Below are 27,739 nucleotides of genomic sequence, written 5' to 3'. Positions count from 1 at the left end.
TCTACTACAAAAGAGAAGCTTTTAAGATCCATCCAGTTTCCATTTCAGAGCTATCTGCATTCCAATCCTGCCCCAAGAGTGCTGGTTTCCCAGTAGTGCTGACATGTCTAAGAACATAGGTAAGACCAACACTACTGCCACAATATCTGGCCCAAGTGGGACTCACCCAGAGCCCACAGGAACCAGGAACTGCAGAGCAGCCAGGGATACAATCCTTCCAATTTCCATCTGTGTCCCAGAGCTGACCCTGTGCCATGGCTATCCAGACCCCACCTCAACCCCCAACCCCAGGGAGAGCTTGTGTCACAGGAGTACTAATAAACATAAGACCACAGATTCATAGGCTCACAGGAAGGACAATCTCCAGTGAGAGAAAGCAAGGCCAGCTAACACCAGCAATAACCAGATTGTGAGACACAAGCACAGGAACATAAATGATAGGAACCAAGGATACTTGGCATCATCACAACCCATTTCTCCCAACAAAGCTGGCCCAAGATACCTGAAAAGCAACATTCTGATTTACAATCCTATTGCATGATTATGATAGAGGACTATAAGAAGGACATAAAGAACTCCCTTAAAGAAATACAGGATGTAGGAAGCCATTCCAGGCTGTAAACAGGCCAGCCGGGTGGAAATCTATTCCAGGCAGTAAACAAGCCCATGTTTGGTGGATGGCCCGCCCTTAATCCCTGATTGGCTGAGCAAGCCTGCCTGGTGAGGTGATATGACCTGTGGTTATTGGTGGGGGCATGGTTGTGGCTGGAGTGAAAAACACTTGTAACTGGAGAGGATGGGGGATTTTAAGAAAGAAGCTGCCTGAGTAAAAACTGCTTTAAGAAGAACCGGTGGTTTCGTTTTTGCTTGCTGGTCGAGTGGGACTAGACAAGTGGTGCCGAAGAAATCCGGGACCCAAATCCCCCACTGAAGAGGTTCAGAACTTTCTGCAGTCAGGGTCTGTCGACAGGATGAGGACAGTAAGTTACTCAGTATCCCGGGATTGGGATTAGGCTCTCGGTAAGGAGACAACAAGTCTCTCGGTAAAGAGACAGTAAGGCTCTCAGTAAAGAGACAAATAGGTTCTCTGGCTCTCAAGACAAGAAAGTGAAAGTAAGAGAGAAAGTGAAAGTAAGAGGGTAGTGAAAGTAAGAGGGTAATAGGGACAGTCTATGGGTTACTTTCTTTTTCTAGCCATTTGAGTAATTTTTCTGAGGGCATGAAAGACTAGGTATGGGGTCGTCATAGTCACACCCAATTTTTTCAGCACTCGATGAGCTGCTAAGGAATTAGTTGAAGAACAATATCTGATGGGGCAGAAGGTGACTGAATTTGGCATATGAAGATCATCATCTAGGTTTTGTTTAAAAGGCCCTGGATATTTCAAGTGGCCATTCTGGAATTACAGGGTTTTTTTTGTTTTTGTTTTGGGCAATTTTGCTCCAGAAGTTCATTAAAATTGACAGGAATCATCTCTGAAGTGAATTGATAGTAGTGGACAAATTCAACAAGCTACTAAAAATCCTAGCCATTTCTTCAGTATTTTGGGTCAAACTGATTATATAAGTGGTTAAAGCATTTCATTTGGTGTTATTTTTGTCTCTTCCCCCTCTCCTGTTGGTGTTCTTCAGCCAAAACTGTAAGACATGTTTGATTTGTGTACCAAGTAGTTTCAGCAGTTTCAAATTACTGTTTAAATATTGCTGAAATTTTGTGGCAGTTCTTTTTACCTTGATTAAAAGTTTCAGTAATTTTTGACAAATAGATCAGCGTCCGGTTCTGGAGTTACAGGTGGATAGAAAATCCATCTTGGGGATTTTAGATATGGGAGCTGATAGGTCCATAATTGCAAGGAAGGACTGGCCAAAAGGATGGCCGATTCAGGAGTCAGAACAAATATTACAAGGCCTGGGCTATGCAAAGAATCCAGACATAAGTGCCAGGATGCTCCCTTGGAAAGATAAGGAAGGGCATGATGGGATGTTTCAACCATATGTGCTTGAGCTGGCCATTACTGTTTGGGGTAGGGATTTGTTAAAAATAGTATCCTCTTTAGGAGCAAGGATTGCCCCTAAGGCTGTTTGGCCTCAAAGGATACATTTGAGGGTTGATTCCTTGCATACTTTGTTTCAAATTTTAGAAGGAGACTGAGAGTTAAGTTTCAAAAGGGAATTAACACCTGAGGCTAGAAAGGCCCTTATTTTAGTGGAAGAAGAATTGATTAAAGCCCAGCTTCAGCGTTGTAGAGAAGGGTTACGCATCATTTTGACCTACTGAGATGCAACCCACAGGATTATTGTGGCAAGAAGGCCCATTGTTATGGATCCATTCCAAAATATCTGCTAGGAGGATATTAGATCATTACCCTACAACAGTGGCTTCTTTAGCCTTGTTGGGAATTCAGCATTGTTTACAATATTTTGGTATAAAACTCAGCTCTACTGTAATCCCTTATGATGGGTATCAGCAAAAGGTCCTAACAGCAAATAATGATGAGTGGGCTATTTTAGCCTGTATTAATGAGGGCCCATTTGATAATCATTATCCCAAATATCCATTAATGACATTTTTTTAAGGAACATCCAGTCATTTTCCCTCAAGTGGTGAGGAAAACACCCATGAAGGATGCAGTTAACGTGTTTATTGATGGATCAAAAACTGGATGTGGAGTATATATGGTAGAGGGGAAAGATCCTGTGGTCAGGCAGTATTATCCCTGTACTCCGCAGATGGTGGAATTACAAATACTTATTGAGGTCATTAAGGATTGTGATTTTCCTTTTAATCTAATTTCAGATTCACAATATGTAGTTAATTTAGTTTTATCTCTAGAAGTAGCAGGCCAAATAAAAGCTCGTAGTACCATCCTAGCTTTAGCCTTACAATTACAGAAGTTGCTGTGGGAAAGATGCCAACCATTATATATTGGACATATCCATGCCCATAGTGGGCTTCCAGGGCCCTTAAGTAGGTGAAATGATATTGTGGATAATTGTACTCCTATGGAGTTCATATTTTTAGCATCCCCTATGGAGTTAGCCTCACAATTTCATTCTAGATTTCATGTTAATGCTAAAACTCTGCAGAGAAAATTTGGAATCTCTAAAGCACAAGCTCGGGATGTAGTCACTACCTGTGGACGTTGCCTTGAGTTTCAACACCCACCTTCTTATGGAGTGAATCCTAGAAGATTGCTCCCTCTGCAGGTGTGGCAGATGGATGTGACACATTTTTCAGAATTTGGCAAATTGAAATACGTTCATGTATCCATTGACACATGTTCAGGAATAGTTTATGCATTTCCCATGGCAGGGGAAAAGGCCTCCCATGTTATACAGCATTGTTTGGAGGCCTGGGCAGCTTGGGGTAAGCCCCAACAACTTAAAACAGACAATGGCCCTGCATATACTGCCAAAACCCTGGTGTCTTTTTGTCAACAGATGGAAGTACAAGTTAAACATGGCCTGCCATATAATTCTCAAGGCCAAAGAATCATTGAACGAGCACATAGAACCTTAAAAGAATTATTAATAAAACAAAAAAGGAAGAATAGGCTATGGCCATACTTCAAAGATAAGAATTTTTTTGCAATTGGATAAGGAAGGTCGCTCTGCTGCTGAACGACATGCTAATACCAGTCCCAGTAAACAGGGATATGCTAAATGGAAGGATGTGCTTACAGGATCATGGAATGGTCCAGATCCTGTGTTATCCTGGGGAAGAGGGTCTGTTTGCATGTTTCCACAGAATTGCGAAGAGCCAGTGTGGGTTCCAGAGCGGCTAGTGCGATGCTGTCAAAATGAAGAAGCTGATCTTGCTGGTGATGAGCACTTGTCTGCCCCTTTTGGGTGCAGAACCCAGATGGGGAATACTGTCAGTGTTTAAATTGGACTGTAAAAGTTGATGGCAAGATGAATGAGCTTCGCTTGGTGATTGTCACCGTGAATTCTACCCTAGCGGATCCTGGCTTGGCATCTGCAAAGAATGGACTGGGATAGGTGCCCTTGCTGTGGCCCTTATTTTGACACGCATGTTGTGTGTATGGTATATGTGTTGGTTGCGGAATGCCCAGGTCCACACTGCCGCCATGTGATGCAAGCTTTTGCCACTATAGAAGCAGGGCAGTCACCTCAGATTTGGCTTGCTGCCATGAAGAGTGAACAATGAAGCCATCGCTCCACAGGGTTGTAAGGAAGCACTGCACAGAGGTTAGTCTGGAAGCTGTCTGACAATCTCTGGGAGGTATGTCTGATTGCATGAGGGTTGAGTGTCCTAGTGTCCTTTCCCCAGAAAAAACAGCATGGGAGCAGGTCAAGGTTGCTCTGGGTAAAAACCTGTGAGCCTAAGAGTCAATCCTGTACATGGCCCCTATTTCTGCACACTGGGGATCAGACCTCTATCTTCACCCACGGAGCTTGTTCAAAAAAATATAAAGGGGGATTTGTAGGAAGCCATTCTAGGCTGCAAACAGGCCAGCAAGATGGAAATCTATTCCAGGCAGTAAACAAGCCCATGTTTAGTGGATGACCTGCCCTTAATCCCTGATTGGCTGAGCAAGCCTGCCTGGTGAGGTGATGTGACCTGTGGTGATTGGTGGGGGCGTGGTTGTGGCTGGAGTGAAAAACACTTGGTTTTTATTTATTTATTTATTTATTTATTTATTTATTTTTATTACATATTTTCCTTAATTACATTTCCAATGCTATCCCAAAAGTCCCCCATACCCTCCCCCCCACTTCTCTACCCACTCATTCCCATTTTTTTTTTTTTTTTTTTTTTTTGGCCCTGGCATTCCCCTGTACTGAGGCATATAAAGTTTGCGTGTCCAATGGGCCTCTCTTTCCAGTGATGGCCAACTAGGCAATCTTTTGATACATATGTAGCTAGAGTCAAGAGCTCCCGGGTACTGGTTAGTTCATAATGTTGTTCCACCTATAGGGTTGCAGATCCCTTTAGCTCCTTGAGCCTGGGGGATTTTAAGAAAGAAGCTGCCTGAGTAAAAACTGTTTTAAGAAAACCCAGTGGTTGCGTTTTGCTTGTTGGTCGGTCGAGTGGGACACGACAATAGGAGAACACAGGTAAACAGGTAGTAGCCCTTAAAGGAGAAACACATAAGTCCCTTAAGGAAATACAGGAAAACACCACCAAATATGTGAAGGAATTGAACAAAACCACCTATGATATAAAAATGGAAATAGAAACAATGAATAAGTCACAAAAGGAGACAACCCTGGAGGTAGAAAACCTAGGAAAGAGATCAGGAGTCATAGATGGAAGCATCAACAACAGAATACAAGAGATAATAGAGAGAATCACAGGCATAGAAGATACCATAGAAAACACTGACATAACAGTTAAAGAAAATGAAAAATACAAAAAGCTCCTAACTCAAAACATCCAAGAAATTCAGGACACAATGAAAAGACTAAACCTAAGAATAATAGGTATAGAAGAGAGGGAAGATTCCCAATTCAAAGGGCCAGGAAACATCTTCAACAAAATCATAGATGAAAACTTCTATGACTTAAAGAAAGAGATGCCCATCAACAAACAAACAAAAAACAAACAAACAAACAAACAAAAATTTCTACAGAACACCAACAAGATTTAACCAAAAATTAAATTCCTCCTTTCCCAAAATAATCAAAATACCAAATGCAGAGAACAAAGAAAGAAAAATAAAAGCAGTAAGAGAAAAAGGTCAGTAACATAGAAAAACATACCTACCAGAATTTCACCAGACTTCTCAACAGAGACTCTAAAAACCTAAAGATCCTGGGCAAATGTCATGTAGACTCTAAGAGAACAAAATTGCCAGTCCAGGCCACTATACCCAGCAAAACTCTCAATCACCTTAGATGGAGAAACCGAGATATTCTGTGATAAAACTAAACTTAAACAATATTTTTCCAAAAATCCAGCCCTATAATGGATAATAGATGGAAAACACCAACACAAGGAGGGAAACTAAACTCAAAATAAAGCAAGAAATTAGCCATCATTCAACAAAATCAAAAGAAGATACACACACACACACACACACACACACACACACACACACACACAAATCCACAACCAACAACACAAATAACAGGAAGCAACAATCACTGGTCCTTGATATCTTTTAACATTAATGGATCCAATTAAAGACATAGACTAATACACTGGATACATAAACAGAACCCAGCATTTTGCTGCATACAGGAAACACACCTCAACAACAAAGACAAAAACTGACTCAGAATGAAAGTCTGGAAAAAAAATTCCAAGTAAATTGTCTCAAGAAACAAGCTGTAGTAGCCATTATACTATGAAATAAAATAGAGATTCAATCCAAAATTGTCAAAGAAAGATAAGGAAGGGCACTTCATACTAACCAAAGTAAGAATCTATCAAGGTGAACTATCAGTTCTGAACATCTATGGCCCAAATATTATGGCACCCACATTCATATAAAAAAAAAGCAAAAACAACAACAACAACAACAACAAGAAGCTTTACTATAGCTCTAAGGGCACATTTAACCTCACACATTAATAGTGGAAGCCTTCAACACCCCAATCTCATCAATGGATCGATCACAGAAACAAACTAAACAGAGACATAGTGAAAATAATAGAAGTTATGAACCAAATGGCTATAACAGATATCTATAGAATATTTCATCCTAAAACAAACAAACAAAAATTTACCTTTTTCTCAGCACCTCATGGTGCCTTCTCCAAAACTGGCAATATAATCGGTCACAAATCAAGCCTCAACTGATAAAAGAGGATTAAAATAATCCCACGCATCCTTTGGGATCACAGAAGACTAAGGCTGGTCTTCAATAACAACAAAAACAACAGAAAGCCTACATACACACACTAAACAACTCTCTTCTAAATGATCTTTTGGTCAGGGTAGAAATAAAGAAAGACATTAAAAGACTCTTTAGAATTAATGAAAATGAAGGCACAATATACCCAAAATTATGGAACACAATGAACTACAGAAATGGAAGCAGTCACTAAAAGTCTCCCAACCAAAATAAGCCCTAGACCAGATGGTTTTAGTGCAGAATTCTTCCAGACCTTCAAAGAAGTCCTAATACCAATACTCTTCAAACTATTTCACAAAATAGAAACAGAAGGAACATTACCTAATTTGTTCTATGAAGTCATAGTTGCACTGATACCTAACAACATAAAGACCCAACGAACAGAACATCAGACCAATTTCACTTATGAATATCAATGCAAAACTACTCAATAAAATTCTCCCAAACTGAATATAAGAACACATGAAAATGATCATGCACAATGATCATGTTGACTTTGTCCCAGGGATGTAGGAATGGAAATCCATCAATGTATGCCATTATATAAACAAATGCGAAGAAAAAAATCACATGATCATCTCATTAAACACTGAAAAAGCATTTGACAAAATGTAACAGCCTTCCTGTTAAAAGTCTTGGGTAGAACAGAAATTCAAGGCCCATACCTAAACATAGTAAAAGCAATATACAGCAAATCAGTAGCCAACATCAAACTAAATAGAGAGAAACTTCAAGCAATCCCACTAAAATTAGGGATTTGACAAGAGTGCTCTCTCCCTCCCTATCTATTCAGAATACTACTTGAAGTTCTAGTCAGAGCAATTAGACAACAAAGGGAGGTTAAAGGGATATAAATTAGAAAGGAAGAAATCAAAATATTACTATTTGCAGAGATTATGATGGTTTGCTTAAGTGACGCCAAAAATTCCACCAGAGAACTTCTACAGCTGAGAAACAACTTCAGCCAAGTGATTTCAGCCAAGTGACTAGATATAAAATTATCAAAACCTATCATTAGCTTTCTTCTACTCAAAGAATAAATGATCTGAGAAAGAAATTAGGGAAATTACACCCTTTATAATAGTCATAAATAATATAAACTATCTTGGCATGACTCTAACCAAGCAAATGAAAGATCTATACAAAAAAAAATAATAATAAGGACCGCAAGTCTCTGAAGAAAGACGTTGAAGAAGACCTCAGTAGATTGATAGATCTCTTATGCTCATAGTCATGGTTAACATATTAAAAAGTCCATCCTGCCATAAGTATTCTACAGATTCAATGCAATCCCCATCAAAATTCCAACTCAATTCTTCACAGAGATAGAAAAAAAAATCTTGAATTCATTTGAAACAATAAACCCAGGATAGCAAAAAGTATTCTAAACAATAAAAGATCTTCTGGGGTAATCACCATCCCTGACCTCAAGCTGTATTACAGAGTAGTAGTGAGAAAAACCACATGGTATTGGTACAGAGGCATGCAAGTAGATCAATGGAATAGAATTGAAGACCCAGCAATGAACCCACACAACCCTGGTCATTGGTCTTTGAAAAGGAAGTTAAAACCATTCAGTTGAAAAAAAGAGCATATTCAACAAATGGTGGTAGTTTAAGTGGTAGTTAGCATGTCGAACAATGCAAATTGACCCATTCTTATCTTTTTGTGTAAAGCTCAAGACCAAGCAAATCAAAGACTTCCACATAAAACCAGAAACACTGAATCTAGTAATAGATCAATTGGGAAAGAGCCTCAAACACATGGGTACAGGGGAAAGTTACATGAACAGTACACCAATGGCTTATGCCCTAAGATCAACAATTGACAAATGATACTTCATAAAATTGCAAAGCTTCTGTAAGGCAAAGGACACTGTTAATAGAACAAAATGGCAACCAACAGATTAGGAAAAGAACTTTACCAATCCTACATCCAATATTTAAAAAGAACTCAAGAAGTTAGACTCCAGAGAACCAAATAACCCTATCTAAAAATGGGGATCAGACTTAAACAACCATGGTACCTCAAATGGCCAAAAATACCTAAAGAAATACTCAACATACTTAGTCATCAGGGAAATACCATCAAAAAGACCCTGAGATTCCACCTCAAACCAACCAGAGTGGCTAAAATAAAAAACTCATGTTACAGCAGGTGATGTTTAAGATTTAAAGAGAAACATTCCTCCATTTCTGGTGGAATTGCAGAAGGTGCAACCACTCTGAAAATTATTCTGTTCCTCAGAAAATTTGAAATACTATTACCCGAAGACCCAGCTATACCACTCCTAGGCATATACCTGTTCTGTACAACCAGCGGCTCACATGTCTGGGTTATAGTCTGGAAAGGCATCTTGGAAACCTGGAAGAGAAAAGGGGGGCTAGGCAGCACAAGAGAGAGACATGAAACCAAGACAGTCAGTCTGATCAAGATTCAATTTTACTATTTCCCACACTCAGTAATGAAGCTGGGGAAGGGACCTGATTCCCCAAAATCATCTTGGAGTAAATTTCCAGGTGAACCCAGAACAGCTAGTTAGCAGGCAGCAGCAGAGGGAGTGCCAGGATGATAGGGCAGCAAGCTCTGCCACAATGCTCTCTAAGGCTGAAACCTGAACAAACAGGTTTCAGGCTGGGGAGGGGAGGTTACATCTCCTCCCTGTTGTTAATGTAAAAAAGAAAAGGCTGGGCTGAGGCATAAAATTTATTTATGCCCTTTAGTTCTGCCTGAATTCTAGGGCCTAATGAAGAAACCTGACTCAGTGGGATTTTTTAACGTTTCTTATGGTAAACCATATCTGGATAAGATTGTCCTTTCTGAGGAAACACCAGACTGATTTCCAGAGTAGTTGTACAAGCTTGCAGTCTCCCAAACTGAATATAAGAACACATGAAAATGATCATGCACAATGATCATGTTGACTTTGTCCCAGGGATGTAGGAATGGAAATCCATCAATGTATGCCATTATATAAACAAATGCGAAGAAAAAAATCACATGATCATCTCATTAAACACTGAAAAAGCATTTGACAAAATGTAACAGCCTTCCTGTTAAAAGTCTTGGGTAGAACAGAAATTCAAGGCCCATACCTAAACATAGTAAAAGCAATATACAGCAAATCAGTAGCCAACATCAAACTAAATAGAGAGAAACTTCAAGCAATCCCACTAAAATTAGGGATTTGACAAGAGTGCTCTCTCCCTCCCTATCTATTCAGAATACTACTTGAAGTTCTAGTCAGAGCAATTAGACAACAAAGGGAGGTTAAAGGGATATAAATTAGAAAGGAAGAAATCAAAATATTACTATTTGCAGAGATTATGATGGTTTGCTTAAGTGACGCCAAAAATTCCACCAGAGAACTTCTACAGCTGAGAAACAACTTCAGCCAAGTGATTTCAGCCAAGTGACTAGATATAAAATTATCAAAACCTATCATTAGCTTTCTTCTACTCAAAGAATAAATGATCTGAGAAAGAAATTAGGGAAATTACACCCTTTATAATAGTCATAAATAATATAAACTATCTTGGCATGACTCTAACCAAGCAAATGAAAGATCTATACAAAAAAAAATAATAATAAGGACCGCAAGTCTCTGAAGAAAGACGTTGAAGAAGACCTCAGTAGATTGATAGATCTCTTATGCTCATAGTCATGGTTAACATATTAAAAAGTCCATCCTGCCATAAGTATTCTACAGATTCAATGCAATCCCCATCAAAATTCCAACTCAATTCTTCACAGAGATAGAAAAAAAAATCTTGAATTCATTTGAAACAATAAACCCAGGATAGCAAAAAGTATTCTAAACAATAAAAGATCTTCTGGGGTAATCACCATCCCTGACCTCAAGCTGTATTACAGAGTAGTAGTGAGAAAAACCACATGGTATTGGTACAGAGGCATGCAAGTAGATCAATGGAATAGAATTGAAGACCCAGCAATGAACCCACACAACCCTGGTCATTGGTCTTTGAAAAGGAAGTTAAAACCATTCAGTTGAAAAAAAGAGCATATTCAACAAATGGTGGTAGTTTAAGTGGTAGTTAGCATGTCGAACAATGCAAATTGACCCATTCTTATCTTTTTGTGTAAAGCTCAAGACCAAGCAAATCAAAGACTTCCACATAAAACCAGAAACACTGAATCTAGTAATAGATCAATTGGGAAAGAGCCTCAAACACATGGGTACAGGGGAAAGTTACATGAACAGTACACCAATGGCTTATGCCCTAAGATCAACAATTGACAAATGATACTTCATAAAATTGCAAAGCTTCTGTAAGGCAAAGGACACTGTTAATAGAACAAAATGGCAACCAACAGATTAGGAAAAGAACTTTACCAATCCTACATCCAATATTTAAAAAGAACTCAAGAAGTTAGACTCCAGAGAACCAAATAACCCTATCTAAAAATGGGGATCAGACTTAAACAACCATGGTACCTCAAATGGCCAAAAATACCTAAAGAAATACTCAACATACTTAGTCATCAGGGAAATACCATCAAAAAGACCCTGAGATTCCACCTCAAACCAACCAGAGTGGCTAAAATAAAAAACTCATGTTACAGCAGGTGATGTTTAAGATTTAAAGAGAAACATTCCTCCATTTCTGGTGGAATTGCAGAAGGTGCAACCACTCTGAAAATTATTCTGTTCCTCAGAAAATTTGAAATACTATTACCCGAAGACCCAGCTATACCACTCCTAGGCATATACCTGTTCTGTACAACCAGCGGCTCACATGTCTGGGTTATAGTCTGGAAAGGCATCTTGGAAACCTGGAAGAGAAAAGGGGGGCTAGGCAGCACAAGAGAGAGACATGAAACCAAGACAGTCAGTCTGATCAAGATTCAATTTTACTATTTCCCACACTCAGTAATGAAGCTGGGGAAGGGACCTGATTCCCCAAAATCATCTTGGAGTAAATTTCCAGGTGAACCCAGAACAGCTAGTTAGCAGGCAGCAGCAGAGGGAGTGCCAGGATGATAGGGCAGCAAGCTCTGCCACAATGCTCTCTAAGGCTGAAACCTGAACAAACAGGTTTCAGGCTGGGGAGGGGAGGTTACATCTCCTCCCTGTTGTTAATGTAAAAAAGAAAAGGCTGGGCTGAGGCATAAAATTTATTTATGCCCTTTAGTTCTGCCTGAATTCTAGGGCCTAATGAAGAAACCTGACTCAGTGGGATTTTTTAACGTTTCTTATGGTAAACCATATCTGGATAAGATTGTCCTTTCTGAGGAAACACCAGACTGATTTCCAGAGTAGTTGTACAAGCTTGCAGTCCCACCAACAATGGAGGAGTGTTTCTCTTTCTCCACATCCTCACCAGCATCTGCTGTCACCTGAATTTTTGATCTTAGCCATTCTGACTGGTGTGAGGTAGAATCTCAGGGTTATTTTCATCTGCATTTCCCTGACGATTAAGGATGCTGAACATTTTTTCAGGTGTTTCTCAGCCATTCAGTATTCCTCAGGTGAGAATTCTTTGTTTAGCTCTGAGCTCCATTTTTTAATGAGGTTATTCGATTTTCTGAAGTCTACCTTCTTGAGTTCTTTATATATATTGGCTATTAGACCCTATTTGATTTAGGATAGGTAAAGATCCTTTTCCAATCTGTTGGTGGCCTTTTTGTCTTATTGACAGTGAGTTTTGCCTTACAGAAGCTTTGCAGTTTCATAAGGTCCCATTTGTCAATTCTCGATCTTACAGCAAAAGCCATTGCTGCTCTATTCAGGAATTTTTCCCCTGTACCCATATCTTTGAGGCTTTTCCCTTCTTTCTCCTCTGTAAGTTTCAGTGTCTCTGGTTTTATGTGGAGTTCCTTAATCCACTTAGATTTGACCTTAGTACAAGGAGATAGGAATGGATCAATTCTCATTCTTCTACATGATAACCACCAGTTGTGCCAGCACCATTTGTTGAAAATGCTGTCTTTTTTCCACTGGATGGTTTTAGCTCCCTTGTCAAAGATCAAGTGACCATAGGTGTGTGGGTTCATCTCTGGGTCTTCAATTCTGTTCCATTGGTCTACTTGTCTGTCACTATACCAGTACCATGCAGTTTTTATCACAATTGCTATGTAGTACAGCTTTAGGTCAGGCATGGTGATTCCACCAGAGGTTCTTTTATCCTTGAGAAGAGTTTTTGCTCTCCTAGGTTTTTTGTTATTCCAGATGAATCTGCTGATTGCCCTTTCTAATTCGTTGAAGAATTGAGTTGGAATTTTTATGGGGATTGCATTGAATCTGTAGATTTCTTTTGGCAAGATAGCCATTTTTACAATGTTGATCCTGCCAATCCATGAGCATGGGAGACCTTTCCATTTTCTGAGATCTTCTTTAATTTCTTTCTTCAGAGATTTGAAGTTCTTATCATACAGATCTTTCACTTCCTTAGTTAGAGTCATGCCGAGATATTTTATATTATTTGTGACTATTGAAAAGGGTGTTGTTTCCCTAATTTCTTTCTCAGCCTGTTTATTTTTTGTATAGAGAAAGGCCATTGATTTTTTTGAGTTAATTTTATATCCAGCTACAGGAGGATCCTGCAATACCTCTCCTAGGCATATATCCAGAAGAAGTTCCAACTAGTAAGAAAGACACATGCTCCACTATGTTCATAGCAGCCTTATTTATAATAGCCAGAAGCTGGAAACAACCCAGATGCCCCTCAACAGAGGAATGGATACAAAATATGTGGTACATTTACACAATGGAGTACTACTCAGCTATTAAAAAGAATGAATGTGTAAAATTCCTAGGCAAATGGTTGGACCTGGAGGGCATTATCCTGAGTGAGGTAACCCAATCACAAAAAAACTCAAATGATATGTACTCACTGATAAGTGGATAGTAGCCCAAAAACTTAGAATACCCAAGATATAAGTTACAATTTGCAAAACACATAAAACTCAACAAGACCAAAGACCAAAGTGTGGACACTTTGCCCCTTCTTAGAACTGGGAACAAAACACCCATGGAAGGAGTTACAGAGACAAAGTTTGGAGCTGAGACAAAAGGATGGACCATCTAGAGACTGCCATATCCAGGGTTCCATCCTGTAATTAGCCTCCAAATGCTGACACCAATGCATACACGAGCAAGATTTTACTGAAAGGACCCTGATATAGCTGTCTCTTGTGAGAATATGCCGGGGCCTAGCAAACACAGAAGTGGATGCTCACAGTCAGCTATTGGATGGATCGCAGGGCCCCCAATGGAGGAGCTAGAGAAAGTACCCAAGGAGCTAAAGGGATCTGCAACCCTATAGGTGGAACACATTATGAACTAACCAGTACCCCAGAGCTCTTGACTCTAGCTGCATATGTATCAAAAGATGGCTTAGTCGGCCATCACTGGAAAGAGAGGCCCATTGGACATGCAAACTTTATATGCCCCAGTACAGGGGAACACCAGGGCCAAAAAGTGGGAGTGGGTGGGTAAGGGAGTGGGGGAGAGGGTATGGGGGACTTTTGGTATAGCATTGGAAATGTAAATGAGGAAAATACATAATAAAAAAATATATATATATATAAATTTTAAAAAGACTGTCCTTTCTGTCCTAGTAAACTACTAGCAAACTAGCCCTGAGGTGTAGGCTCCATCTTTTATAATGCTAATTAGTACTGAATAGGTAACTTTCTTGTTGAAATTTTTACTGAATACCAAGTAGTCAGCTTGGAACCCTGGTGAAGGCTGACTGTACGAATTGAAAGGCACGTTATTATGAATAACACTGAAGGATAGTACGTGGATATTCCTCCACATTCTTGGATGACAGTTGGGGAACAGGGAGGAGGGTGTGACGACCGGCCCTGTAGTACAACGCCAATTGGCTTTTTAGGGTGGGAGGCTGTGAAGGGCTTGCCCTTCTAAAGGTATGGTCTCCAACCTCTCCCCCCCCTATTAATTAAGTTTAATAAGGCTATGCTTAACTGAGGTGATCAAATGATTTTCTCATCCGTAGATGAGTGGGCTTTAACCATGGCTTGGGGGAAATTGACCCGATTCATCCCGTGGTTGCTGTCATGACCCACACTTGTGGCTCTTGGTATCTTTTGGGGAGGGGAGGCAGAACCTTAGAAAAATATTTTTGGTTGTAACTGGAACTAGATACCAACCTCCATCCAAACTGGGTGTATCTCACAGGGAACCCAGAAATGGTCAAGCTGGACCTTCCCCTGCAATAAATGTCTGCACCCAAACAGTACCCGTACTGTATTCATATGATCATGAATCAGTATGCACAGTTCTGAGTACTGTGCAGCTCCTAAAGGAGAATTGTCAACCTCAGATTTAGCAAGGCCTCGACAAGAATTATATTACTAGTAACAACACAATTTGTGGCTCTTAGGCTATATTAGGAGCTGGAGGTCACACTCCTCATCTCTGTTATTCCCACAGCCTGAGGAACTAAGGGGACTTTGCAATAACAGCAAGGGTGGAAAACCAGAGACCAGCTAAGGACTAAGCCCGTCTATCAGAATAAAAACCAATCTCTTCTAATATTTGAAATTTCTGCCTTTCTAGCCCTCTTGGTAAACCTAAATCTCAAATCAGACCTAAAGCCACAATAAGTGCTGGAATGTCTTTAGAATGAAAATAGCAGTTGCCACCTGTATGCTCTTGGTGATGGGGATGCATGCCCACTGCAGTCAGGCTGAAGGTGATGATTGACCTGCTTGAAAAAATGAGATCCAGATAATGAGAAAGTAACAATGCAAAGCTTCTTTTGGGGAAGTCCAGGTACTTTATTCAGTTGCAAATTAGCAAGGCTCAAGCTCAGTCTCTGGGCTGGGTTTAGAATTAGTAAAAAGGCCAGAGATTCTCTGGCAGTGGGGGATGTGCTCTGAATTAATTTTGCTCCGTAATTAAGAATATTAGTTATCTACAATGGGAATCTCTAATATTGGAATAAAATGTTAGACCGGTCTAAGATTGAGTTAGAATGACTGGTCACAATGAAGAAAAGAGAAAAATCATTATGACTCTAATAAACGACTGCTCTTACTAAGTCAGAGTATACAGTCTCTGATGTTCTTTTGCCATAAAGTTAAAAAGGCTAGAAGCTAGTCTAAACTGGAAAAATGGTAAGCAAGGATGGATCTAAAACATGAACCCAATTTAGTTTCCTAGTCACTTTAATCAGGACACTGAATCAACTTACCTGCCAGCTCGTCACACGAATTAACCATCATGCTTCTGCGGCGTTCTGTGGAGAGAATCTGTTTTTCCCTTCCCTAATAAGGTAGCTGTTTAGGATCAATCTATAAGCCAATAAGTAGATCCTTTTAAGATACTATAAAGCATTTATTAAATTCTTTGACATTTAAATTTTAAAATTGGAAAATATAGGTATGATTTAAATAGTGTGCATGTGAATGCACTAAATAGTGTGTACAGGGATACAATTTCCCCCTTCTTTGTCTTTTAAGAAGTTAAAGTTTTAAAGTTTTACAATATCTAATCTTTTGAATTAATAACTTGCTGACAAAACATTTTAAATACTTGGCTGTAAAGGGGCAGTGACTAATTGCACTTTTAATCATTTCTATTAAGGAGAAGTTGTAACTAGAAAGCTTGAAAAGTTAATAGTCAAATGTGCATAATTTATTTATTTATTAACTATAAATAAGAGCATTCATTTGTAGCAAATTATTAAATAAAAGTCCTCAAGAATTAACACTATTATGTGGAAACAAGTAGTAACTAAGGACACTAAAAGGAAAGAATTATACAAGCACATTTTTTAAGAATATTAAAATATTATTTTAAACCATAGCTGTTAAAAATATACAAAGAACAAGGTTATATATCTAATCTACCTTATATGTACAACCTATAGACTGTCTGAGATATAAATTTAGCTTGGTATTTTTTTAAATTGTCCAGGCAATTTAGAACAATTTAATAAATGTCTAAAAACTGCCTTCTTAAAAGGACAGTATTTTTTCTATGAGTTGTATATGCATAAGCAATTACAAATTTGAGAATTAATAGTATCTGAGGGATGAACAATCTTAAGCAATTGTGAGCTCTGAGATATAGCATTGACTATTAATATACAAATTAGGGTTTGATTGTTCAGTATTTTAAAACATCATCTACAGCAAACAACTAGATTATTTGTGCTGAAACGGGGAAACTTAAGAGACTAAGCATGTGATCTAATTTACATTTACTTATGTCTCATATTGGGGTTGTTATTAAACACAATAAGTGGGATATATGCATGCATGAATTCATAGAAGATCTAAAAGCATGCATGAAAAACAATTTTTAGCTTATATTTGGGATATTGATTGTTAATCTATTTAAAAAGATGGTATGTACGCTGAGCGTGGTGGCACACGCCTTTAATCCCAGCACTTGGGAGGCAGAGGCAGGTGGATTTCTGAGTTCAAGGCCAGCCTGGTCTACAAAGTGAGTTCCAGGACAGCCAGGGCTGCACAGAGAAACCAAAAAAAAAAAAAAAAAAAAAAAAGATGGTATGCAATAGGTCAATTATTAATATTTCTTAATAACCAATTAAATTGTTGTATAGAACAAGGAACCTTTGTATAGGTTTTCTAAAAATACACGAATATACTTTACAATTCTTTATTAGTACCACAGTAGAAACTGTGTTTTGAGGTGAAAGCCACCTCTACCTTGGTTGTCTGTCCTCGGCCTTTCTCTCAGACAGAAGAGGCTGAAGGCAGCCCAATTTGTTGTAGGCCAGAAAATTTACTCCGGGTCTTAGTGGGAACAATATGGCTACTCTGGTCGGGACACGTGGAGGCTCGGGGCAAATGTGAATGTGGCCCTCTCCTGAGTTAGCTGTAAGGCTGCCCACCTATGGTGGCTTCTCACACTACTATAGCTCTGGGAAACTGTGTCTCAAAGCTCTGCCCCACAGCAGCCAGCAGCTAGTTGGGCCCACGCGGGCCAACGATAGGCTGGGAGGATGAGCAAAATGACGTTACAATAATGTTTTTTTCTGGCCAAAGAATTGTTTTGGGCACAGCTAATATTTAATTACCAATGAATATACTTAATAACAATTATAAAAGCTTTCTTTATTTTTTGTAAAACCTTTTGTAGTAAACCAAAACTGTAAGTAATAAAAGGATATTGTCTTTGAATCTTTTGGGTGAGAGCAAGGATTTAAAGTAAACTTCCCTTGAGAAGTATTAGTTAATAAAACATTTTTCACTTAGGAAACAATATACACTTAAAGATTAAAACTCTTGGCTTCTTGTATAGAAGCAGAAATGATAAAAATTTTTTACATAATATAGATCAATATTTAGCCATATTAGAGGCAAAATATTTTAGTTATTACAAACTCACTAGAAGCAAAATCTTTAAAATCATTAAGATACAAAGGAGAGAGAAAAATAAACAAACCTTCGGATTTATAATAACTATATAAAAGGTAGGCAAACCAGATTGTAATGCCTTGATAAATTTTACAGTCTGATTGACTCTTTGTAAACTATGAATTTGAACTTCATTAAAACAGCATCTGGCTAGATCTGTAAAGAATTATTAAGTTTCTTTTGCAACATTAACTTTGGGAAAGTAAAACCCAATCTCAAAACAATTTATTAGTTATAGAATTAATATTAGATGTATTACTATCATATTATGAAGTTTGACTGCCCATTAATACCTATGAATACATGTAAGCTTTAATGCTTTAATAAAGAGACGTTTTAAATCTTATCTTTAATTCTACTTTCTAGGATAGGAACCACATTAATTATTATCTCAACTAGAAATATCTTTAGAGACCCAGCTTCTTGGCCTGCCTTATGCCACGTGTTGGAAGGACTCTAAACTCGAGTTATCAATTTTAAGACTAACCATCTGGCATCAATGTAGCAATTATTCATCTTAACCAACAACTTATGAGCTGATTGTGAAAACACACAGCACATTACCAATAAAAAAGAACCAAATGAAGCAGTTACATTTAGACCAATCAGAGAATATTAATTTTCTAGCTACAATCATAGAATAAAAAGCACTTTTTCATTTGCCAAACACATTAATCACGATTGTAGAGAACCCTCCAGGAAAAAAAAAAAAAAAAAAAAAAAAAAAAAAAAAAAAAAAAAAACATTTATCAGGTTTTTAACCCCGAAACTAAGAGGCTGTAGACTCTCCCTTTTTTTCTATAACAAACAGTTTTTCCAGCAGGGGCCCTCCTGCCATGTGTCTGTTTCCTGGTTGAAGCACGTGGCAGCTCTCAGCTTTGCAGATAAATTATTTTAGCCATCTTTATTATCCAACATAAAACATAGAACATTCATTCATACAGACTGGACATGAACATACATGAACTGAATACGTGAACAGATTGGTGCACCAGACATTATACAAAGATGCAAAAGGGGCAGAGTTCTTCTTCTGTAAAGCCTAGAGAGAACAAAGCATGGCACTCCTGAAATTTCTCTCTGCTTTTTGGGACATTTTCCTCCCGCATGATGCAGTTTTTAACTGCGGTCATCCTCCTGATTATTAATTTCCTTTTAATAAACCCTTTCTTTTCTCACGCCTAAAAATGTAGCTTCTGGGAGATATGCCTAACCCCCTGTTAAGTTCCTAGCTCCTGATAAGCTTCACTGCTGAACCTAAGTGAATTAGTGCTTAGATTAAACGCTGTTTCAACTTAGCCTGTACCGACCTTCTCCCATATGAATTTCCTTTAATTATTTTCTTCTTCTATGGAGCTCCAAATCAGCAGTGCTTCTTCCAAATGTCCTCTGCCGTTTCTCAGCCTCACATTGGGTGCCATATCTGTTGTGTCCAACCAGCGGCTCACATGTCTGGGTTCTAGTCTGGAAAGGTATCTTGGAAACCTGGAAGAGAAGAGGGGGGCTAGGCGGCGTGAGAGAAAGAGGAAACCAAGACAGTCAGTCTGATCAAGGCTCAATTTTACTATTTTCAACACTCAGTTATGAAGCAGGGGAAGGGACCCGATTTCTGGAACAGCTGGTTGGCAGGTAGTGGCAGTGGGAGTGGCAGGACAATAGGGCAGCAAGCTCTGCCCCAATGCTCTCTAACACTGAAACCTGAGCAAACAGGTTTCAGGCTGGTGAGGGGAGGTTACATATACCAAAGGATGCTACAACATATAAGAAGAACACATCCTCTGCTCTGTTCATAGCAGCCTTATTTATAATAGCCAGAAGCTGGAAACAACCCAGATGCCCCTCAACAGAGGAATGTATACAGAAAATGTGGTACATTTACACAATGGAGTACTATTGAGAGATTAAAAACAATGGTTTCATGAAATTCACAGGCAACTATATGGAACTTGATAATATCCTGAGTGAGATAACCCAGTCACAAAAGAACATACATGGCATGTTCCTACTGATAAGTGGGTATTAAGAAAAAAGCTCAGAAAACCCATGGTACCATATGAAGTTTAACAAGAAGGAAGAACAAAATGTTGATGATTCAATCCTACATAGAAAGGGGAACAATGTAATCACAGAAGCTAGAGTGAGGGAAGAATCTAGGTGGGATGGGAGAGGGAAGAAAGGGTGGTCAGATCATGTGTAGGAGGAGATGGTGGAGATGTACAGGGGGTCAGGAAATTGAACAGAGTTGTGTAGCAATGGGGGTTGGGGGACTTGGTGTAGCCCTCAGAAAGTCTCTGTTTCCAGGAAAACAAGGGACTCCCAGGACCCAAGGGTGCTGTGGATGGCCCTGGTGCTGTTGAATTTTTTATGTTAATTCTGCTTTTCCAGGAGAGGTTGTCTGGGAGGAATGAGTCATATACTCAAGTAACTTCTTGTGAACCATCCTTAATGAATAAAAGGAGCCAATCACTGTGTGAGTAGGCAGGACATTCAGGCTGGAGAGAGATATGCTCTTTGTAGACAGGAATAGGAGAGGACAAGATGTAGCTACTCGTGTCTCCAGGTTTTAATGAGAGATCCACCTGGATTTGCCACAGGATTTAATATAGTTTCCAAGATTAGGATTCTTGTTGATGCGCCCCAACAAATGAGTTACCATTGATTCCGAATTAAGTTTGTGTAGTGTTTTCCTTCATGTGGTGGTTTGACTGGGTTCCAGAGAGAAAAGTAGAGTGACAAAGAGTGGGTTTGCCTATTATGCACCACAAAAGGCTGTGGGAGTTTTGAAACATTGGGCTGGCATGGTAGTAACCCGCCAGTGAGAATTTAGCAAGCTGGGTGGAGGGATTTTTGAGCTCTGAGGTAAGAAAAGGCAAGCCATTGCCTGCCAGTGCATGGCCGGCCAGCCCGCCAGGGCAGAGAGTAGCTGGGTTAGCATGGGAATGTGGTGACAATTCTTTTTCCCCCAAAACAATGGAGATGACATTCGCTGAAATGCCCAACAACGACGACAGAGAGCATGCTGAGACCATATCTAGAGGTTAGGCATGGCCCCTTGTTGAGGGATGGGGACCACCTATCCATGTCATAAATATTAACCCAGAATTGCTCCTATCTAAAGGAAATATGGGGACAAAGAGTGGAGCAGAGACTGAAGGAAAGGCCAACCAGAGAATACCCCACTTGGAGATCTACCCCATATGCAGTCAGCAAACCTATACACTATTGCTGATGCCAAGAAGTGCTTGCAGACAGGAACCTGATATAGCTATCTCCTGAGAGGTTCTACCAGAACCTTACCAGTACAGATGAGTGTTGTATGCCGGCATGCGGCCTACATGAACCGGGTACACCTAGGAGGCAGTTTGGGGCTGAAAGAGACTTAGATGGCGAGAAAGGAATATGAAGCCAAGACAAATGTGCTGATCAAGGCCCACAATTTTACTCAGAAACTGTGCTTATAAAGGGGGAAAGCCACCCCTCTCCCCGTCCCCTGCAAGTCCATTCTTGGTGTCTGGAGCCAACCTGCAGGTGACACGAAGGATAGGATGTTCCTCAGGAATATCTCAGTGGCCTCTCAGCAGATAGCTGTGTCTTGGAGGAGAGGCTGCAGGTGACAGAACAATACAACCATCTAAGTCAGAAGCATCCATCCCAGGTAATCTCCTTCTTAGTGGCAGCAAGGTCAAAGTCTGGATCAGCCTGCTTCAAGGCTGAGGGAGGCTACAGACATGGATACTTGCAGTCAACCATCAGACTGAGCATGGGACCCAAATGGAGGAGGTAGAGGAAAGACTGAAGGAGCTAAAGGGGTTTGCAATCCCATAGGAAGAACAACAATATGAACCAAACAGATCTTCCAGAGCTCCCAGGTACTAAACCACAAACCAAAGAATACACATGGAGGGACCCATGGCTCCAGCTGCATATGTAGCAGAGCATGGCCTTATCTGGCATCAATTGGAGGAGAGGCCCTTTGTCCTATGAAGGCTTGATGCCCCAGCATGGAGAAATGCTAGGAAGGTGAGTGGGGGTTGGGTATAGGGAGGTGCCCCTAAATAGAAGCAATGGAGAGTGGGTGGTGTGGTAGGGGATTTGCAGAAGGGAAACCAGGAAGGGAAGGAGGATAACATGTGAAAAGTAAATAAAATAACCAATAAAAAATTTTAAAATAGAAAAGAAAGTTTCTAATTGGTTAACAGAACAAAAAAGTGAAAAAAAGAGATCCTTGTCTGATGAGTTTGTATGATGTTCTCACAGGCATATCAATATATCATGTATCATTATAAGTAATCATACTGCTATAATCAGTTAGCAGAACAATAGTAAAAAGTTCAGGCTAGGGATCACAACATATCTTTCCTCCGCTTCTCATTACACGTGGATTTCATATCAATAAGAGGACATTAATATCATTTTTTTTCGAGATAGGGTTTCTCTGTGTAGCCCTGTCTGTCCTAGAACTCACTCTATAGACCAGGCTGGCCTTGAACTCAGAAATCCACCTGCCTCTGCCTCCCAAGTGCTGGGATTAAAGGTGTGTGCCACCACACCTGGCTTTAAGATCACTTTTTAAAAGTGGTTTTTTACTTCCATAACTTTTATAACATTATGGAAGAGTACACCTTGAAGGCAGGTTACTGTTAATAATACTATGTATATTATGAGCTGGGTAATACTACAATTGCTTTTCTTCTCAGGTAAATATTGTAGTACATTCTAGTACCATAAAAGTGTTATGCAAATGTATAGTTTCTAGTTAGGCACCAGCTCAATTTCTTCATGTTTGATGACATAAATTAATTATATTTTCAGAAATGTTGCCTTACCCTCAGATTGTAGAGATTAATTAATAGCATTGACAATAGCCTGTAATGTTCACAGAGTAGGGGATATAGGCACACTTTCTCCAATGGCTCACAAGAACATTCTTAGTGTTTTTATTTGGAGGCATCAGATGTCTACTTGAGGCATTGTTTTCCCTATTATAACATTTCTCCATTTAGTTTTTGGGGGGAACAGTTTTTTTTTTTTAGTTTTTTAAAAATCAATGTTTTATAAAATATATTATTATTTATTCCTTCTCTAGATCTCCATTTGCCCTCCAATCTGAATCCACAACCTTTATCTCTTTAGAAAACAATTATCAAAGAATGATAAAATAAAATAAAATAAAATAAAATAAAATAAAATAAAATAAAATAAAATAAAGAATATAAGCTGGACTAGAACAAAGTGTGTGTGTGTGTGCAAGTGAAGATCCAAAGAAAAGGGAGAAACACACTTAGAAACAGAAACACATAAAAACATAAAACTGGAAGCCATAATATATACAATAAATGTATAAGGTAAAAATAATATAATAAAGTGAAATGAAATTAATACCTTGAAGAACCATATAGGAAAAAGAACCTCCAAAGATGGCATTGAGTTTGTTTTGTGTTGAGCATTTTTTTTCTCAGTCCTGAAGACTACCCTTAAGACTGTTTTTGTAGTCTCCCAGAGACACTGCATTGGAGAAAGGTAATTTTCCATTTGCAAGTGGTTACAATTGGAGAAAGCTTCTGGGTAAGTGATGGTGGCTTGGGGTCTAATTCCCTTAGCAATGATACACAATATAGCCTTGACCCATTCAGGCTGTGTGCATACTTCCACGGTCTCTGTAAGGTCACATGTACATCAGCCCTGTTGGATTTAGAAAACTGTGTTTTGTTGGTGTTCTACATCATCCCTGACTCTCATAATCTTTATGCCTCCTCATATTAAGGATTTTCTGTGCCTTGAGTTGAGGAAGATTAATGGAGACACCATGTCTAGGACTGAGTGTTCCATGGGTTCTTGCTCTTTGCAAGTTGTCTGATGGCAGATCTTTGAATTTGTCCTCATATACTGCAGAAGGAAGTTTTTCCTTAAATTCCATTCATATATGCATATATTTAAAAAATAGTCTATAGTAGTAAGATTTCCCATGGCTTTTACAAGACTGTTTTCTCTCCATATTCTGTACAATACTCTTCCATCCAATCCCTCTCTCAGCTTGATCTTCCTGTTCCAGTTTCATCGTCATATGTTTGTAATATTGCAAGCTTCTCTTCCTTTGTTGAAAGATAATCTTCTCCCATGTAGTCCCTTGTGAGCCATCTAATTTCTATGGTTATTGTAGTTGAAACACTCATATCTAAAAATTAAACACTCATAACCACATATATGAGAGTAAATAATGTTTTTCTTTCTGAGTGATTATATCTTCATCCATTTAGAAAAGTATTTAAATTTTGTTTTGTAAGAGCTGAATGACATTTTAATTTGTGAATTGCTACACACACACACAAACACACACACACACATATATATACATACATATATATATATACATATATATATATATACATATACATACATATACATACATATACATCCATTTATCAGTTTGTGCTTATCTAAGCTGTTTCCAGTTGTAAAGAGCAGGAATAGACAATTATCTCTATAGTAATATGAACAGTCTTTAGTGTATATAGCCAAGAGTGATATAGCTGGATCTCATTTCATATCTAAGTTTAGCTTTTTGAGGAACTTTCACACTGATTTTTGCAATGCCTCCATGAATCTGCACCCTCACCAGCAATGAGTAAATTGTCCCCTCTCCCTATATCCTTGCCAGTATATTCTATTTTTTAAAATTTATCCTTCAATCAATGTGTCATAAAAACAAAATTAATGACAGAGACATATTAGTTTACATTTTTATTAACATTGTTCTGGGTATAATTTCAAATGTAAGTAAAAGCCTAAAAAATATGATCTCCCTTATTCAGTGCTGTATTCTCCTCTTGGAATAATTTCTAGTCTTCTATTTAATTAAGCAGCCTTCTTTGAAGGAATTAAAGTGGTGAGTATTATTCTTGAATATTAGTGAGAAAAAAAAGGAGAAAAGTAATTCACAAACCTGTACTCAGCAGTAGTAAGTCCATGTCATTTATTTAAAATAATTACAAATGATACAAAGAAAATGTTTAAGAGTATTGAGTCAGAAAAATTAAAGTTATGAGGTACTATTAAATGTGTGTGTGTGAGAGAGAGAGAGCAAGAGAGAGACTGTGTGTGTGTAACTTAATTGTTTGAAAAAATAAATCACAGTAAATATATAGTGGTTTTTTGAAATCCCAATTCGTGATTTCTCCAGGAGTATCAGGTTTGACTGTTCTGATAATCATTTTATAATTTTAAGTTTGTACCATACAAGTTTTTTAATTTGATGACTGATGATTTACATTCCTCATTACCACATTAGCTTCCAACAAACTCTTTCAAATGATTATTGACAAATACCTTTAGTTAATTATACAATTACAGAAGATGGCAAGCAGCCCATTTCAGTATGCATGTTCACATGAACAATTGCAGTGAGGCCAATCTCACCATCAGATCCCTCCATCATAGTTATTGTGGATATAGTAATTAGGTGATGAATAAGAGTGATTATTTCTCTGCAAACAGAAGTTATGAGCCAAGACTAAAATTGCTTGAGCCCAGGATACTAGTCTCTTAAGTATCTTAAGTTTTAGTGAAGGGAGCTAAACATATTGAGTATATTGGATTATAACTAGAGCTTTTATGTTGTTGCTTTCAAATGTTTGCAATTGTCCTCATTGGCAGTCCCACTTACCTACTCTATAACATTCCCTATTTGCTCTTTACTTCAATTTAACATTCTCTCTCTTGAATACAAGAGTCTTCCTTGACAACATGTCTTCCTCTCTCTGATACAGGAGAGGGTCACCAGAGGAAGATGCCTCAAATTTTCTGAGCTATTTTTCTTTTACTTTCAAGCATGCCTAACCTGCAGGCCAAGGCCAGCACCTGCCTGATTCCTACCCACAAGATCCAAAAATGCCGTTAACAAAAAAAAAAAAAAAAAAAAAAAAAAAAAAAAAAATCATAAACTAACTTTGAGTAATAAGAGAGGTTTATGGCCATTTCCTTGTTTTAAAGTCAATTGTGTGATTCTCCATTATAAACTTTAAGGAAGATAAGACAGTATCCCAAGCGTTAAAAGTTTTGACACTGTTGATAGATCATCAGACCTACTGATATGGTACATGGATAATACTAGGTGTATTTATTTTAAGGATACATCTTTCTGTATAAGCAACCATTCAACTATTGTTGCTTTTCTTTGAGTTGGGTTGGCTGATCATTTCTCTCAGGCATCATGTTTTTGAGAATTATTAAAAATAAAATAAAATTAGGGCAGCACTTTCTATAAATACAGAATTTAAAAGTTATAAAAACATAAATTATGTCTCTGAGATATTTTGTGTGTTAGACATCATATTGAAATCCATGTTTTCTCTAACTTAGTATAAAAAAAGATCAACCATTAGTATTAATTTAGAACAGATTTAGAAAAGTTTCTTGAAATCTCAAAGTTAACAAAAATTAGGAGCACACCTGGGCTGATGATTTAAAGCTGGGATTCTCACAAAAGAATGCATAACAGTAGAACACAAGCATTTCAATTTTAGCTGAAGAATTCACTTTCCAATGTGTTTCAATGATAAGAGAAATGAAGACGGATTGTGCAGCATTGTGCCAGTGAGCAGAAAACATATTAAAAACTTATAGGTGAAGGTTCTTCTTAATGATTTCTTTTTTGAACATGTAGGTGAAACATAAAACCCAAATATACACTAATATACTAAAATGGGTTTTGAAAATTTTCACAATTATTGTGGAGTTATTATTCAAATCCTTTTTAAAATTCATGAGTATTGATGTTATTTATGCATGTAAGATATCCAAAGCAATGATTCATATGTGAATTTATTCCAGTATGTAGATTTTTATGGTAATGGAACAATATTCTTTTTCACAACACACTAAACTTATATTTCGTTTTCAAATCTTACTTTGTAAAGACCTTAAAGATAAGACTGAATTGATTGTGGAGAGGTATCAGTACAGCAACATGCAGAATGATAAATTCTGTCTTAAATAGCCCATTCCATTCCTGAAGAGGCACAAAATTGTGATTCCATTTTAAATATTATTTGCCTGATCGAAATATGGTAATTGCAAGTTTAAAATGTAAACTTTAAGTTGTTTGATTCAAAATATGTTTACATGTTAATTTAAACTTCTAGAATGAAATTGGAATTGATAATTAAATCCAATTTACAATTAATGCGTTGTCAGACCATATAAACATGAGGAAGGAAAAATACAGATAAATGATTGTATTCATTATGGATGGCCTTTTGAAAGAACTTTGTTGTGTCACTGTATTTTCTTACTTGCATATGTTAACAATAATGGCCGGGCATAGTGGCGCACACCTTTAATCCCAGCACTTGGGAGGCAGAGGCAGGTAGATTTCTGAGTTACTAATCTATGTCTCTTTGTCAAATATCAACGGAATACAATCAGCAAATGTTTCTGAACACCATGTTAAGATAGCACAGTGAAGAGTAGACAACAAAATAAGAGGTCCAGTGAATCAGCTGAGCTGATAAAGGTGGTTGTACTGAGTTTAGTTCTAAAGTTTTA

The sequence above is a fragment of the Mus musculus genome, chromosome 1, assembly GCF_000001635.26.
Source record: "Mus musculus strain C57BL/6J chromosome 1, GRCm38.p6 C57BL/6J".
In the NCBI taxonomy this organism is placed as follows: Eukaryota; Metazoa; Chordata; class Mammalia; order Rodentia; family Muridae; genus Mus; species Mus musculus.
This window is presented reverse-complemented; position numbering follows the sequence as displayed.